At 61.0% G+C, this 15526-nt stretch overlaps 1 protein-coding gene across 2 annotated transcripts in view; it reads right to left on the reverse strand.

Moving 5' to 3' along the window:
• The window catches only part of IL11RA (interleukin 11 receptor subunit alpha), a 63638-nt gene extending 52503 nt beyond the window's left edge, over positions 1-11135 (reverse strand). The window contains exons 1-2 of one of the 2 annotated variants that reach the window (XM_039542764.1): positions 11012-11115; positions 9890-10021 (exon numbers count right to left, since the gene is read on the reverse strand). The gene's annotated coding sequence lies outside the window, so the exon portion shown is untranslated. Of the gene's footprint in view, positions 1-9889; positions 10022-11011 lie in introns of both variants that reach the window. The other variant, XM_039542765.1, reaches the window with a different exon arrangement.
• Between the last annotated feature and the right edge of the window lie 4391 nt (positions 11136-15526).

The following is a 15526-nucleotide window of genomic DNA, read 5'->3' on the forward strand; positions in this document are numbered from 1 at the left end:
TGGTGCACAGGCTGCTTCTGCAGGACCCATCAAGCTGCTGCCCTTCGCCTGTCACTTGAAAAGCATCTGGCGGGTCACCCAGGGTTCATTAGCTGCCGCATGCGGCTGTTTGGGAAGACGGGAGAGGGTTGAAATGCCAGCGGCCGCGAGGAATCTTCCGGCTGATAAACCCCCCCCCCCCCCCGGCGTGCCTGCAGCTTCGCTGACCTGACCTCGGGTCCCTGGCCCGGGCTATGCCGGGGGCCTGCCCTGAAGTCTACTAAGCTCACAGAGAAAAAGTGACCAACGGAGCCTTCCAGGCTCGGGCTGAGGGCCCCTCTGGTGGCTGAGGAGGATTTGGGGCTTTTCCACGGTGCTCAGCACGGTCATGAGCATCTGGGCACCTCCAGTCGCTGGACGGGGCTAGACAAGCTCCCCAGGCAGCCGGCTGGGTCCCTCGGGCTGAGACTTTTCTCTCGCACAGCTACAAACGGTTCTGCTCCAGCGCCTGCGTGTGCCTCCCACCACACCTGCCACGCCAGAAGGGCCAGGCCGGGTCGGCCCGCAAGGCTGGACGTTGCTTCCCCGGCCAAGCGCTGGGCAGTTTCTGTTCCATGGGGGCTTTACGACGGTCTGCCATTTTAAAGCAGTGGTTCCCAATGGGGTGCCCGTGGGTGCCATGGCATCCGCCGGGGCATTTACATGCGCCCGCCTACTGACAAGGGAGCGCGGCCGCCGGGCAACCCGCTGCCGAGAAGCGGCAATGCCAAGAAGCGTCACGGCCGAAATGCAGCTGCTTCTCGGTGGCATTTCGGCGGCTGGTCGTCCGGCGCCCGCCACACTCTTCTGGGAACACGACTATGCTATTGCAACAGAAAGGTTGGGGACCACGGGTTTAAAGCATTCGTCTGGGCTGCAGCGAGTCCCCGGCTGAAGTTCCTGAGCGGAGTCTGGGGAACTCGGTGACTTTGAAGCATGTTCAGTCAACTAATGTGAGGTCAAAGTTCCATGCTCCGGGGTCACTTCTCTCAGGCCGGGGAGACTGTACAGCTGCACCCATGGGACGCTGCTACCGTCGTCCCCTGAGGGTAGACCAGACTTCACACCCGGCCAGACACGTGTGGACAGGGATCAAAATGACAGGGCAGCCGAGCCCAGGCCTGAGATACGTGCTTGTGACGGAGCGATTCTGGCGGGACCCAACTGAGAGTGCCAAATCAGGACCAATTGCTCAAACAGGGCAGTTACAGCCCCAGGCTGGGGTTTTTCCACCTCTAAGGCAAACCAAACCAGCCAGACAAAAAGGACTTTGGTCTCACCCCACTGGCTAACCACAAGTCACACAAGCAATTTCCTTAGACACTCCAGTCTCCCAGTATCACCACCAGTGCCACTCGTCCTGGGATGAATGGTTATGAAAACCAACACCCCAATAAAAGAAAAAGGTTCTCTCAATCCCAAAGGACCAAGCCCCAGACCCAGGTCAATCTACATATCAGATCTTACCCACAAATCACGCTGTTGCCAATCCTTTAGAATCTAAAATCTAAAGGTTTATTTACAAAGGGAAAGAGGTAGAGAAGAGAGGTAGAATTGGTTAAATGGAATCAATTACATACAGTGATGGCAAAGTTCTTAGTTCAGGCTTGCAGCAGTGCTGGAGTAAACTGCAGGTTCAGATTAAGTCTCTGGAACATCCCCCGCTGGGATGGGTCAACAGTCCTTCGTGCAGAGCTTCAGTTTGTAGCAAAGTCCCTCCAGAGGTCAGAAGCAGGATTGAAGACCAGATGGAGATGATGCATCAGCCTTATATAGACTTTTCCAGGTGTAAGAATCCCTTTGTCCTCACGGTGGAAACTTACAGCAAAAATGGAGTCTGGAGTCACATGGGCCAGTCCCTGCATACTTTGCTGAGTCACAAGGCGTGTCTGCCTTCTCTCCATGGGTCCATTGTGTAGCCGATGGCCCTTTAATGGGCCATCAAGCCAGCTATGCCGGGCTAACATCAGCTTTGTCTGGGACACTTCCCAGAGGCAGAGCATAATACAAAATTACAGACATTACAGAGCGAATACTTATAACTTCAACTACAAAATGATACACAGACATACAGACAGCATAATCATAACCAGCAACCCAGAACCTGGTCTTAGACACCTTAGATGACCCCCTTTACCTAAGGTTTGGTGCCACTACAGGACCTTGGTTGCAACCCATGTTCTATATGGTCCCCATTTATATCAATAACGTCACAGCGCTGGGTCGGGACCCCGGGATATGGACAAACTGGAGGGAGTTCAGAGCAGAGGCCAAGGGAGCTGAGAAGAGACGCGGCTAGGCGGGGTTCAGGTCAGGGTAACGGTCGGTAACCACTCCGAGGACATGATAACAGGCAAAGCACCCCAAGGCGGCAGGGAACCGGGACCGGGAACCGGAGGCTGCCTAGGTGCAGCTGGGGGCTGCCTCGGGCCATCAGTTATTCAGCTGAACTGTGCCCAGAAATCAAAGCCGATGGCACCGGATGGCCCAGGGAGGCTGCGGACTGGGGCACGGTGGGCGCCGTGACACAAGACAGGGCAAAGCCCTGGAGAACGCAAAAGCATCAACCCCAGGGAGAGGCGCTACGCGAGAGCAGGTCACGCCCATCTGCAGCGTCTCAGATCTGGGGCTGGATCCAAAACCCATGGGCGTCGCTGGAAAGACTCCCCCTCCCCAGGGCCCTGAGCCTGCAAGGAATGCATTCGGTGCAGGTGCTGCATTCAGCTCACACAGGTCAGGGCAGGCCCGGGGCTTTTACGGGTAACAGCTGAGATGCCCCAACTGGAGCGTTACAGGAATGTTCTGCGCTGCGTCCTCTGCATGGGAACGTGCCCACACGGGCCCCCCGCACTGCTCGGCACTCAGAATAGCGCTGTTCTCCTCACCTGCCACCCCCCAGCGCAGGGCTCGCCACGGCCCCAGGCTGGCGTCAAAGTCCTTTTGCTCTTCTTGCTAATTGAGCAGAAAAAACAACTCGTCTCAATCGCTCTTTTTAGAAGCGGAAAAAAGCATAAGTGGGTTTGAAAGAACTAGATAAGTTCCTGGAGGACAGGTTGTGACGTTATTGATATAAATTGGGACCATACAGAACATGGGCTGCAACCAAGGTCCTGTAGTGGCACCAAATCTTAAGTAAAGGGGGTCATCTAAGGTGTCTAAGACCAGGTTCTGGGTTGCTGGTTAGGATTATGCTGTCTGTATGTCTGTATCATTTTGTAGTTGAAGTTATAAGTATTGGCTCTGTAATGTCTATATTTTGTATTTGTGCTGTGCTTCTGGGTGACATCCCAGACAAGTTGGTGTTAGCTCTGCCTGGCCTGCTTGATGGCCCATTAAGGACCATCAGCTACACAATTAACCCATGGAGAGAAGGCAGATACGCCTTGTGACTCAGCGAAGTGCAGGGACTGGCCCATGTGACTCCAGACTCCATTTTGCTGTAATTTTCCACAGTAAGAACAAAGAGATTCTTACACCTGGAAAAGCCTATCTAAGGCTGATGCCTCATCTCCATCTTGTCTTCAATCCTGCTTCTGACCTCTGGAGGGACTTTGCTACAAGCTGAAGCTCTGCACAAAGGACTGAATGACCCATCCCAGCGGGGGATGTTCCAGAGACTTGATTTGAACCTGCAGTTTACTTCATCACTGCTGCAAGCCTGAACTAAGAACTTTGCCATTACTGTATGTAATTGATTCCATTTAACCAATTCTAGCTCTCATCTCTACCTTCTTCCCTTTGTAAATAAACCTTTAGATTTTAGATTCTAAAGGATTGGCAACAGCGTGATTTGTGGGTAAGATCTGATGTGTAGATTGACCTGGGTCTGGGGCTTGGTCCTTTGGGATCGAGAGAACCATTTCCTTTTATTGGGGTGTTGGTTTTCATAACCATTCATCCCAGGACGAGTGCACTGGTGGTGATACTGGGAGACTGGAGTGTCTAAGGGAATTGCTTGTGTGACTTGCGGTTAGCCAGTGGGGTGAGACCGAAGTCCTTTTTGTCTGGCTGGTTTGGTTTGCCTTAGGGGTGGAAAAACCCCAGCCTAGGGCTGTGACTGCCCTGTTTGAGCAATTGGTCCTGATTTGGCACCTCAGCTGGGTCCCGCCAGAACCGCACTGTCACACAGGTCCATCAATGGCAGTTAGCCAGGATGGGCAGGGCTGCAACCCCATGCCTGGGTGTCCCTAAACCTCTGCCTGCCAGAAGTTGCCAGAGCTGGCAATGGGCGACAGGGGATGGGTCCCTCGATCGTTGCCCTGTTCTGTTCATTCACTGTGAAACACCTGGCACCGGCCACTACTGGCAGACAGGATCCTGGGCCATACGGCCATTCGTATGTTCCTACGAGCCTCTCTCCTCCCCTCCCCACACATAACAGGGACTCAAAGAACTTTGTTAATCATGTCGGGGCTGAGACAACCTGTGTGGAGTCTGAGCCCCACAGGAAAGTGCTGCAGAAAGCTCGGGTGAGTCAGTGCCGGTCCATGGACGTCACTGGGAGCCGACCCAGTCCCCTCGCCCACCAGTGCCCCACTTAGGAGGACTATGGCACACGCCGAGAACGACCACATGCCATACATGCGTCCGGGGGACGTTTCTGTCTAACCCCGTCAGACGGTGGTAGGTCTGTATCCTAAGCTATAGATTTGGTTCCCCAACACACGTCACTATCCTCACTATTCGGACACTATTGAGTCCCTCTGATCTCTTGGCTGGAGCGATAGATATCTTGTGGCAGTGAGTTCCACGGGTTCATCGGGTTACTTAAAAACACATTGTCCTGGGTCAGTTTTGAATTTGTTGCTTTTCAGTTTTGCTGAACGTCGCCTTGTTCCTGTGTTACAAGACAGGGTAGAAAGACAGGCCCAGTGACTCCCCCCACCCCCCCACGCGCTGTACCCGTCCACAGCACTCCTGGCTCGGTGTGACAGCCCTGGTCTTTGCCAGGCTCCTCTTAAGCCAGGCTCTCCAGGCCGGCAATCATTTTTACTAGCCTGTTTCTATTTCTGCTCTATCCTTTTTGAGACGAGGGGACCAGAACTGAACACGCTCGCCCATGTAAGGGCATCCCACTGATTTAGAGGGTAGCGCCACCATATTTTCAGCTGCATTCTCCAGCCCTCTCTCAGTGGGGCCTAACAACTTTCCTGCATTTTTGCCCACGGCTGCACATGTCACCGAGCGGCCCACAACGATGCCTGGATATTTCTCCTGAGCGGTTACAGTCAACTGAACCCAGAACCGTGTGTGATCGTTTGAAAGCATCCTTCCAACCTGCCCTCCTCACACTTGTTTAACCAGCCGTCACACAGCCCAAGCACCCAGCTGCGTTCAGTTCCTCTGAAGCTCCCCTGTCATGTGGTCCCCGGGCGCTGCTCTGGAACTGCTCCCCACCAAGCCAGGCAGGACTCTGGGGAGCCTCCTCTCCCTCGGAGCAGCCTGTCTGCAGGGCAAGAAGCTCCCACGGCTTCACCTCCTGGGTCTCTCCTTGGAGCATTCAGCCTCCTCTGCCCCTCCGTGCGCTTCCCCCAGCGAGTCCACCCAGGCGGGTCCTGGGGGGGGCCACAGGGTCCTGCACCCCCACTGCGCAGTCAGACGTGACTCTCAGCCAGCCAGTAACACAGAGGTTTATTCGATGACAGGAACAGGGTCTAAAACAGAGCTTGTAGGTACAGAGAACAGGACCCCTCAGCCAGGTTCATTCTGGGGCCCAGCGAGGCAGATCCTCATGTCTGCCCTCACTTCCCGTCCCCAGCCAGTTCCCAACTGACACCCCCTCCAGCCCCTCCTCTCTGGCCTTTTCTCTTTCCCAGGCCAGGGGGTCACCTGACCTCTTTGCACGAAGACAGAGGGTCGGCCAGAAACTGAGGCCCCCCCCAAGGTATTCAGAGGAAACATTAAGAACAGCCCCACTTTGTCACATCCCCTCGCAGTCTTGTCTAGAGCTGACCCTGGTCCAATTCCCGCTGCAGTCAACGGGTGCCTTTCCACTGGCTGCAGCAACAGCTAGGCCAGGCCATCAGCGAACCAACTGTCCGACATCGGCACATTTTCCCACCTTCATGAGTGACGAGAGGAGAGAGACAGAAACAGGGCTGCGGGGTGCAGAGAGTCTGAGGGAGAACCTGGGCTCACCACGTTAATGACAAGGGCAAAGGCGGGACACAGGAGTGCAGGTGAAACTCGATTCATTTGCTCGTTTGTCGTGCCGCAGTCACGCTAGGAGGTGCTGCACAAAGGCAGCCCCTGCCCCCAGGAGCGTGTGTCACACTGCGGAGAAATGTGCCTTAGAGCCTGTGTCAGAGTTTTCGCACTGTTTGGATGGGAAGGGGCCGATTTTCACATCCCTCTCCCCGGGTCCCCCGTTTGCCTCAGAGCGGGCGAATTCCCCACAAAGATATTCTGCAGAAACAAACCCTTTTCTTTTCCTTTGAAACCCAAACACTGCCGGGCTTTTAACAACTGAACCAGTCTTGGTTTTGCATCCAAGAAAGGAAAGTTACCAATGAAATGAATTTTCACGGAAAGGGTTTTTTGGTTGGTTGATTGGTTTTACAAACAGCACAAAACCAGATGGAAAATGTTCAAACTATTGTCACTCTCGTTACGAAAACCTCACCTCTGAAACCAGCCCAGAGATCCCCGGAGAGCCTGGAGCCACTACTGACTGCTGGGTTTGGGCAGAGGCGCCAGCCGTTGTACGCGGCGTCCGGAGCAGTCCCTGTCTGCACCCCAATTCCTGGCCCATGTCTCTGGAATGGGCAGAGCCCAAACCAGGGAGACCAGACAGCAAGTGTGAAAAATTGGGACAGGGGTGGGGGGTAACAGGAGCCTATATAAGAAAAAGACCCAAAAATCGGGACTGTCCCTATAAAATCAGGACGTCTGGTCTCCCTACCCCAAACCCTGAGATCCGGGCATGCCCCAAATCCACCCCCAGCTCAGACGCCTCTCTGGGGAAAAGGGAAGTGCCAAGCTGGAGCAGATGGAAACATGGGAAGTTCCCGTCCTGTGGGCCCGGCCTCCAGCCAGTTCCCCTGAGAGGGATTTTCCTTTAGTGGAACAGAGCACAGGGAAAAAATCACTGCGGCGGAGGAGGGGGCGGGGGGGTTATGCATGTGCACCCCTACGTGGGTCCGTGTCCGTGCGCGCCCCCGGGCATACACCCCCCCCCACATGAGTCCGTGTCCGTGCGCGCCCCTGGGCATACACCCCCCACGTGGGTCCGTGTCCGTGCGCACCCCCAGGCATACACCCCCCCACGTGGGTCTGTGTCCGTGCGTGCTCACAGGCATACACCCCCCCACGTGGGTCTGTGTCCGTGTGCACCCCCGGGCATACACCCCCCACGTGAGTCTGTGCATTCACGCGTGTGCACGCACAAAATCAGACTTTGGCCAAGTTTCTGATGGGAAGTTTCTAGCGGCTGCTCTCAATCCAGCAGCCTTCATCCCGACTGAGGCCCAATGCCCCCCAGGCCCCATCACACCAGCGCGGGCCCCCCGTCTCGCCAGCGCTGCATGCAACACGGTTCTGTCGGGTCGCAGAGGGGGCTGCCTGGAGAACCACGTCACAAAATGATTGCGCCTGCATAACCAGCGCCTGGGCTCGTCCAGAGCCACTGCCAGCCCCGCAGATCCCAGCCAGAGCACAACACACGTCCTCTCCTCCGGCCCCAATCTCCCGCCTCGCCCCGCCCTCTGCTAGGGACACTCAGCCACCAGCTGGGGAGGGGGACGGAGCACTTATGACACTCAGAGCCACTGGCGGCTCCCACCGCTGGCCTGCGTCTCCTGCCGTGACATGGGAGCCATTCCCCTCTGCAGCGCTTCCCCGGGTTAACCAGGGGGATGGAAGGGCTAGTGGGTGGAGCACTAAACTGGCGCCCCAACAAATCTGGATTCAGGTCCCTGCTTCGCCACAGACTTCCTACCTGACCCTGGGCAAGTCACTTAATCTACTCTGTGCCTCGGTTCCCGTCCGTACAATGGGGGGGCACTGCCCTGCCTGCGGGTCACTACGCCAGCGACGGGGAGGCAGTCAGATGCTCTGGCAACAAGGTACTTGGAGAGAGGCGCGTCCATCACACGAGCAGCGTAACCATCCACTGTCAGCCAGCTGCATACGGGCACCCGTGGGGAAGGGATCTGGGCGTCCTGCCCCACTGAGTGAGATGGGGGCCCCCCACCTGCACCCGGGGAGATGGGAGCGTGCCCCTACCCAGTGGGCACACACCCAGAGGTGGGTAGGAGCGCCCTGTATCGCAGTGCCTCTGAGCCATTCCTCCTGTAGGGGACGGACGGACGGGGACGGACGGACGGACACACACACACACACACCAGGCACTTGGCCTGAGACTCCCAATCTAGTGCCCGTGGCTAATGCCCAGGGACATTCCAGTTTGGGGGAGAAAGGGGGAGCCCCCAGGCTCCAATGTACCTGACACTGCCAGCAAGTTACAGAAGTCTGGGCTGGATGAATGGAGTATAAGGTGGACAGAAAACTGGCTAGATCGTCGGGCTCAATGAGGAGTGATCAATGGCTCCATGTCTAGCTGGCAGCCGGTATCAAGCAGAGTGTCCCAAGGGTCAGTCCTGGGGCCGGTTTTGTTCAGTATCTTTATCAATGATCTGGATGATGGGATGAACTGCACCCTCAGCAAGTTTGTGGATGACACTAAACTGGGAGGAGTGGTAGATACACTGGAGGGTAGGGATAGGATACAGAGGGACGTAGACAAATTAGAGGATTGGGCCAAAAGAAATCTGATGAGGTTCAACAAGGACAAGTGCAGAGTCCTGCACTTAGGATGGAAGAGTCCCATGCACTGCTACAGACTAGGGACCGAATGGCTGGGCAGCAGTTCTGCAGAAAAGGACCTAGGGGTTACAGTGGACGAGAAGCTGGATATGAGTCAACAGTGTGTCCTTGTTGCCAAGAAGGCTAACGGCATTTTGGGTTGTATAAGTAGGGGCATTGCCAGCAGATCGAGGGATGTGATCATTCCCCTCTATTCAACATTGGTGAGGCCACATCTGGAGTACTGTGTCCAGTTTTGGGCACCACACTACAAGGAGGATGTGGAAAAATTGGAGAGAGTCCAGCGGACGGCAATGAAAACGATTAGGGGGCTGGAACACATGACTTATGAGGAGAGGCTGAGGGAACTGGGATTGTTTAGTCTGCAGAAGAGAAGAGTGAGGGGGGATTTGATAGCTGCTTTCAACTACCTGAAAGGGGGTTCCAAAGAGGATGGAGCTCGGCTGTTCTCAGTGGTGGCAGATGACAGAACAAGGAGCAATGGTCTCAAGTTGCAGTGGGGGAGGTCTAGGTTGGATATTAGGAAAAAACTATTTCACTAGGAGGGTGGTGATGCACTGGAATGGGTTCCCTAGGGAGGTGGTGGAATCTCCTTCCTTAGAGGTTTTTAAGGCCCTGCTTGACAAAGCCCTGGCTAGGATGATTTAGTTGGGGTTGGTCCTGCTTTGAGCAGGGGGTGGGACTAGATACCTCCTGAGGTCCCTTCCAACCCTGAGAATCTGTGATTCTATGACATGTCCCAGTGGAAACCTGGGCCCTGGGCTCAGTTCGCCCTTTGCTTCCCAGCCCTGCCCTGCTCTCAGGAGGCCGCGTTCCCCACGGAGCTGGGCTCTCTGCTGAGCCAGCGCCGCCCCCTGGCAGAGCTCGGCTGGGCACAGACAGCGGAGCTGCCCGGCCGGGCTGGGGCCCGGCTCTGCTCCTGGATGTTCTGCAGCAGGAGGGCCACGGGGGTTAAACTGAGCGCAGGGGCTTCCCACAAACCCGGCAGCTGCACCGGGGAACCGGGGCTGGGTTCAAGTGTCTCCGTGGGCACGAGTCACTCGCTCACCTCTCTCACAGCCGGCGCCGCACAGGCCAAGCGCCCTTCCCCCGTGCACCACCGAGCCCAGGGACTTCACCCGCCGGGGAAAAAGCGGCTTATCAGGACTCATCTGCGCGTCAGCTTTTCCCCCTTCGGTTTCTGCAAGAGCGAAGAGCTGGGGCCAGCTGGGCACAGGCAGAGGAAGGGCTGGGCCCGTCCCCCTCAATGCTGAGCCACGACCCCCTGCTATTCCTGTGCCAGGCTCCCCCCGCAGCTCCGCCAGTGCCCCCCACTCTGCCGGCCCCTGCCTGAGATGCCCCCCAGCCCTGCGGGGCCCAGGGTGCACTGTGCGCCGGGACCCCTGCCTGGTGATCAGCAGAGACCCTGCCCCCTCGCCCTGGTCAGGGGATCCCCCTCGCGCCCGCCGCTGGGCCACAGCACGGGGCGGCTGGAGGTTCGCCCTGGTCCCGGCGGATCCGTGCAGGCCCTTGGACGGCGCTGCAGCGCCCGCAGCCCCGGGCACGGCGTGGCAGTGACCTGCGCCCGCACAAACACCCTGGGGCACGGCCGGGTGCAAACACCTGGGGCTGGGGCAAGCTCCGGCCCGAGGGGATGGCGCCGTCCAGGGCCCAGCCCGGTCCCACGCCAGCTGCCAGCAGGGCGGCGCACCGAGCCCGGGATCCACTGGCCCCTGAGCTTCCCTTCGCCAGGCGGTTCTGGCCCTGGCCCTGCTCCCGCTGCAGGGCGGAGCGAAGCTCGGCCCCGGCTCCGGCCCCCACCGCGAGCCCCCCGCGGCCCTGACCCCCAACACGGGGCGGGGCGGGTCTGGGTCAGCTCCGGACCCACAAGTGGCAGCTGGCAGCGCAGGCTGGTCCCTGGGGCGGCTCGGAGCAGCCCTGGGCGGCGGGAGTCCGGCTCCAGATCGCTCCAGAGACCGGCTCCCCCCGGGGCGGCCGGGCCGGGCCGCGGGGGCTGCTCGGGGCTCGCACCACAATCAGCGGCGCATCGCTCGTGTTCCGCCGGGGGACCCCGGAGCGCAGCGGGGGGAGCCCCGGCCCCGCGCCAGCCCCCACCGCAACCGGGCCGGGGGGGGGTCCCCGGTGGCGGCTCCGCGCCCATCCCGGCGGTGTCTGGGCGCCCCGCTCTTACCTTCCCCGCCGTCACCGGGCCGGGAGCCGCATGGCGGCCGGTGCGCTCCGCTCCGCTCCGCTCCGGGGCTCTCGCTGCGCTGCGCCCCGGCCGGGCTGCCGGAGCCTCCCCGGCCCGTCGGAGGAGGCGCTGCCCCGGGGCGGGGGCTCCCGCAGCCCAATGGGAGAATCCCCCCCCCCGGCCCCGCCAATCCGGGCCGGGCCCGCGGGCTCCCCCTGCCTGGCCCCGGACCGGACCCGCCCCACCGCCGCGGGCGATCGGCGGACGCGGCCTCGGGAGCCGCTGGGACCGAAGCGGAATCGGGGGGGTCAGAATGAAGCTTTTTCGGTTTGTGTGAAATGTTTCGCCCAACGCGGGTGTTTTGAGGGAAACTTTCACAACCTCTTTTTCTTCTTTTTCATTTTCGTTTTGTTGGGCAAAACCCCCTTTTCCTCCTCACTTTTCACAACTTTCCCTCCTTTCCTTCCACGGGGGCGGGGGTGGGACACGAGGAGATTTGCACCGCAATTTAAAAGGGTGAGTGTGGGAGAGAGGAGAGAGGAGAGGATGTTTCTGGTTTCCTTGGAAATTACAATGAAGATGATTTGTTTTCAGTGAAAATAATCGTGGTTGTCAAATCCCCATTTTCTAATTAAAAAAATATTCAGCAAAAAAGTTTTGAGCAGCAACATCCTGAGCCACATCCCGGTGACACCCACGTCCCAGCGACACCCACGTCCCAGCGACGGCCTGAGCCACGTCCCGGTGACACACGTCCCGGTGACACCCACGTCCCAGCGACGGCCTGAGCCACGTCCCAGCGACACCCACGTCCCAGCGACGGCCTGAGCCACGTCCCGGTGACACACGTCCTGGTGACACCCATGTCCCAACGATGCCCTGAGCCACATCCCGGCAACACCCACATCCCAGCGACGCCCCATGTTGATCGCAGGGCCCAGGAGTGTGTGTGCCCCGGTGCCAGCCCCCCCAGCCGACCCTACAATAACACACCAGCCTGCAGAGAGCAGCAGGACTGAGCCATCCGGCAATAACCAGCCGTCCTGCAGCCGTACAGTCCCAAGCGGCCTGGGTGCCTCCGGGTGCGTCTGCTCTGCTATAAAACACCCGCCGCTGGCCCGGTGCCCAGCCCCGCCGTACCACGGCAGCGCTGTCAGGTCTGCGTGTCTGGGGGAGGGTTACGGCTGGGTTCAGCCTCCCGCCTGGGGGAGGGGAGCCGCGGAGGTCATGGAGGACGGCTGAAGTGCGGGGGTGGGCACGGGAGCTGCAGGTCTGCCAAGGGCCCTGGCAGCAGGCGTGTTGCTGTCTGCCAGACGCTTAGCTGGAGCAGGGCTCCACTGGGTGCTAACTGGGTCCCCGCCACCCCCAGGAGGGGCCTATTCACCCACCGCAGCCCCGGCTGGAGGAGACGGTGTTAAACCCAGCAGGGCCCACTCCCTCCCTGTGCCGTGCCACCCGAGGGGGAGCCGGTGCTCCGATAGCACTGGCAGCTGGGGCCCTCGGCCTGGCACTCGCCCGTGTCACGGAGCCCCCAGACACACTCCAGGGCCACCGGGGCGGGGGGGAGTGGGGCGATGGGGGGGAGTGAGCTGTGCTGCTCTGAGTCGTTAGTGTCACTGGTAATTGCTGTGCTGGGGGGCTGGGGGGATTGGGGTGGGCGCACCTCAAATCACCACACCCAACTTCCCTCCAAGACGCAGAAACCGGAGGTCAGGAGCCTTCCTGGGGAAGGGGCTGCAGCTCCCCTGCTCCCTGGTCGCCCCCCAGCATCCCAGGCTGCCATTGAGAAGCAGGCGGGGATTAGCCGCAGCCGGGGGCCACACCGCCGCGCACCGGGCACGGCCGGGCCTGTGATGTGCTGAACGAGCCGGACACTCCGAACGGGAATCCGGAGCAGGGACCCCCGTGACGGGCAGTGGTTCTAGCCTGGGGGCTTCCCCTCCCCAAATGGGGGAGGAGAGCAGGGTTAGGGCACTGCTCCATGACCGCCACAGCCCAGGTGGGAGGCTGAACCCAGCCAGTTACACCGTAACCCTCCCCCAGACACGCAGACCTGACAGCGCTGCCGTGGTACGGCGGGACTGGGCACCGGGCCAGCGGCGGGTGTTTTATCCCAGAGCAGACGCACCCGGAGGCACCCAGGCCGCTTGGGACTGTACGGCTGCAGGACAGCTGGTTATTGCTGGATGGCTCAGTCCTGCTGCTCTCTGCAGGCTGGTGTGTTATTGTAGGGTCGGCCGGGGGGGCTGGCACCGGGGCACACACAGGCAGATCTGGGCCCACAAAACTTCCCCCCGCCCCAGCCTCCTCACTCCTGCAGCCCTGCTGGCCTCCTCTGGCCCTGCTGCTGGACGGGGCCAGGGCCCCAGGGCGGGTGAGAGCCCCGGCATGCTCAGGGCACAGTACCCTCCGGCGGCTCCCTCTGCAGGCTGGGCCCGGGGAAGGGCTGCCCGGGAGCAGAGCCGGCCGCCCCCTCCATGGGACTGGGGGGCTGGAGGCAGCACGTGTAGGTGATACGTTCGGGGACGTGCCAGCTGCAGCGTGCCCGGAGGGAAATGGGTGGCTGAGACGAAGGCAGGGTCCCCGCTGGCCAGACACAGGAGCGGGGGGGCTGGCAGGCGCCCTGCAGGAGGCGCTCTGGAGCTCAGAGCCATGGCTGTATTTGGGTGCCAAGCTTGCAGCTGTTGCAGGAGGCAGCATTGCCAGGGCCTGACAGGGCATCAGAGCAGGATCGCTGGGACCCCCGGGACCAAGCCCGAGAGGCACAGACCTTGGGTTGCCGATGGAAACAGCTGCATAGCGCGAAGCAGGCCGGGGGGCTCTTGGGCCAGTGGTGGAGCAGGGCCGGGGTTGGGCTGGGAGCAGGGAGGGAGGCCATGCCCAGGGCAGGAGAGACCCCCCTCCGGAGGAGCTGAGCAGTAGCCACTCCAGGGAGGGGCGCTCAGGGCCCAGAGTCGATTCAGCACAAGTGCTGGGCCCGGGGAGCAGCTGCTGCTGGGAGCTGAGGGGCTGGTGTGAGGGTGGCTGCACCCACTCTGCAAGAGGCTGCACTGGGGCAGGGTCCCTGCCCGGCCGGTCCTGGCCCACCCGCCGGCGGCTCCCTGGCGCTGCTCAGTCCCACTCAGCTGCAGCCTGAGGGGCTCCGCCACGGCCCAGAAGCCTTTGCCCAGCTGGAGAGAGAAGCCCGGGCACAGGGCTGTGTGGCTGCGGAGCCGGATGGCACGGCAGCCTCTGGAACTCTGCAGCCCATCTCTGCACGGGCAGTGTGCTGTTGGGGGCGGGCACTGCGCGCTGGGCATGGCGCACCACAGCACGGGCACTGCACTGCTGGGCATGGCGCACCACAGCACGGGCACTGCACTGTCGGGGGCAGGGCACCATGGCACAGGCACTGCACTGTTGGGGGCAGGGCACCACAGCACAGGCACTGCACTGCTGGGCACGGGCACTGCGCCGCTGGGCATGGCGCACCACAGCACGGGCACTGCGCCGCTGGGCATGGCACACCACAGCACGGGCACTGCGCTGCTGGGCATGGGGCACTACAGCATGGGCACTGCGCCGCTGGGCATGGGGCACCACAGCACGGGCACTGCACTGTCGGGGGCAGGGCACCATGGCACAGGCACTGCACTGTTGGGGGCGGGGCACCACAGCACGGGCACTGCACTGCTGGGCATGGCGCACCACAGCACGGGCACTGCACTGTTGGCGGGGCACCATGGCACAGGCACTGCACCGCTGGGCACGGGCACTGCGCCGCTGGGCATGGCGCACCACAGCACGGGCACTGCGCTGTTGGGGGCGGGGCACCACAGCACGGGCACTGCACTGTCGGGGGCAGGGCACCATGGCACAGGCACTGCACTGTTGGGGGCGGGGCACCACAGCACAGGCACTGCGCTGCTGGGCATGGCGCACCACAGCACGGGCACTGCACTGCTGGGCATGGCGCACCACAGCATGGGCACTGCACTGTCGGGGGCAGGGCACCATGGCACAGGCACTGCACTGCTGGGGGCGGGGCACCACAGCACGGGCACTGCACTGCTGGGCATGGCGCACCACAGCACGGGCACTGCGCTGCTGGGGGCAGGGCACCATGGCACGGGAACTGCGCTGCTGGGAGTGGGGCACCATGGCACGGGCACTGCACTGCTGGGGGCGGGGCACCACAGCACGGGCACTCCACTGTTGGGGGCAGGGCACCACAGCACGGGCACTGCACTGTTGGGGGTGGGGCACCACGGCACAGGCACTGCGCTGTTGGGGGCGGGGCACCATGGCACAGGCACTGCACTGTCAGGGGCGGGGCACCATGGCATGGGCACTGCGCTGTCAGGGGCGGGGCACCACAGCACGGGCACTGCGCTGTCGGGGGCGGGGCACTGCGCTGTCAGGGGCGGGGCACCACGGCACGGGCACTGCACTGTTGGGGGCGGGGCACCACGGCACAGGCACTGCGCTGTCGGGGGCGGGGCACCACGGCACGGGCACTGCGCTGTCGGGGGCGGG

The sequence above is a fragment of the Mauremys reevesii genome, linkage group 6, assembly GCF_016161935.1.
Source record: "Mauremys reevesii isolate NIE-2019 linkage group 6, ASM1616193v1, whole genome shotgun sequence".
NCBI lineage: Eukaryota > Metazoa > Chordata > Testudines > Geoemydidae > Mauremys > Mauremys reevesii.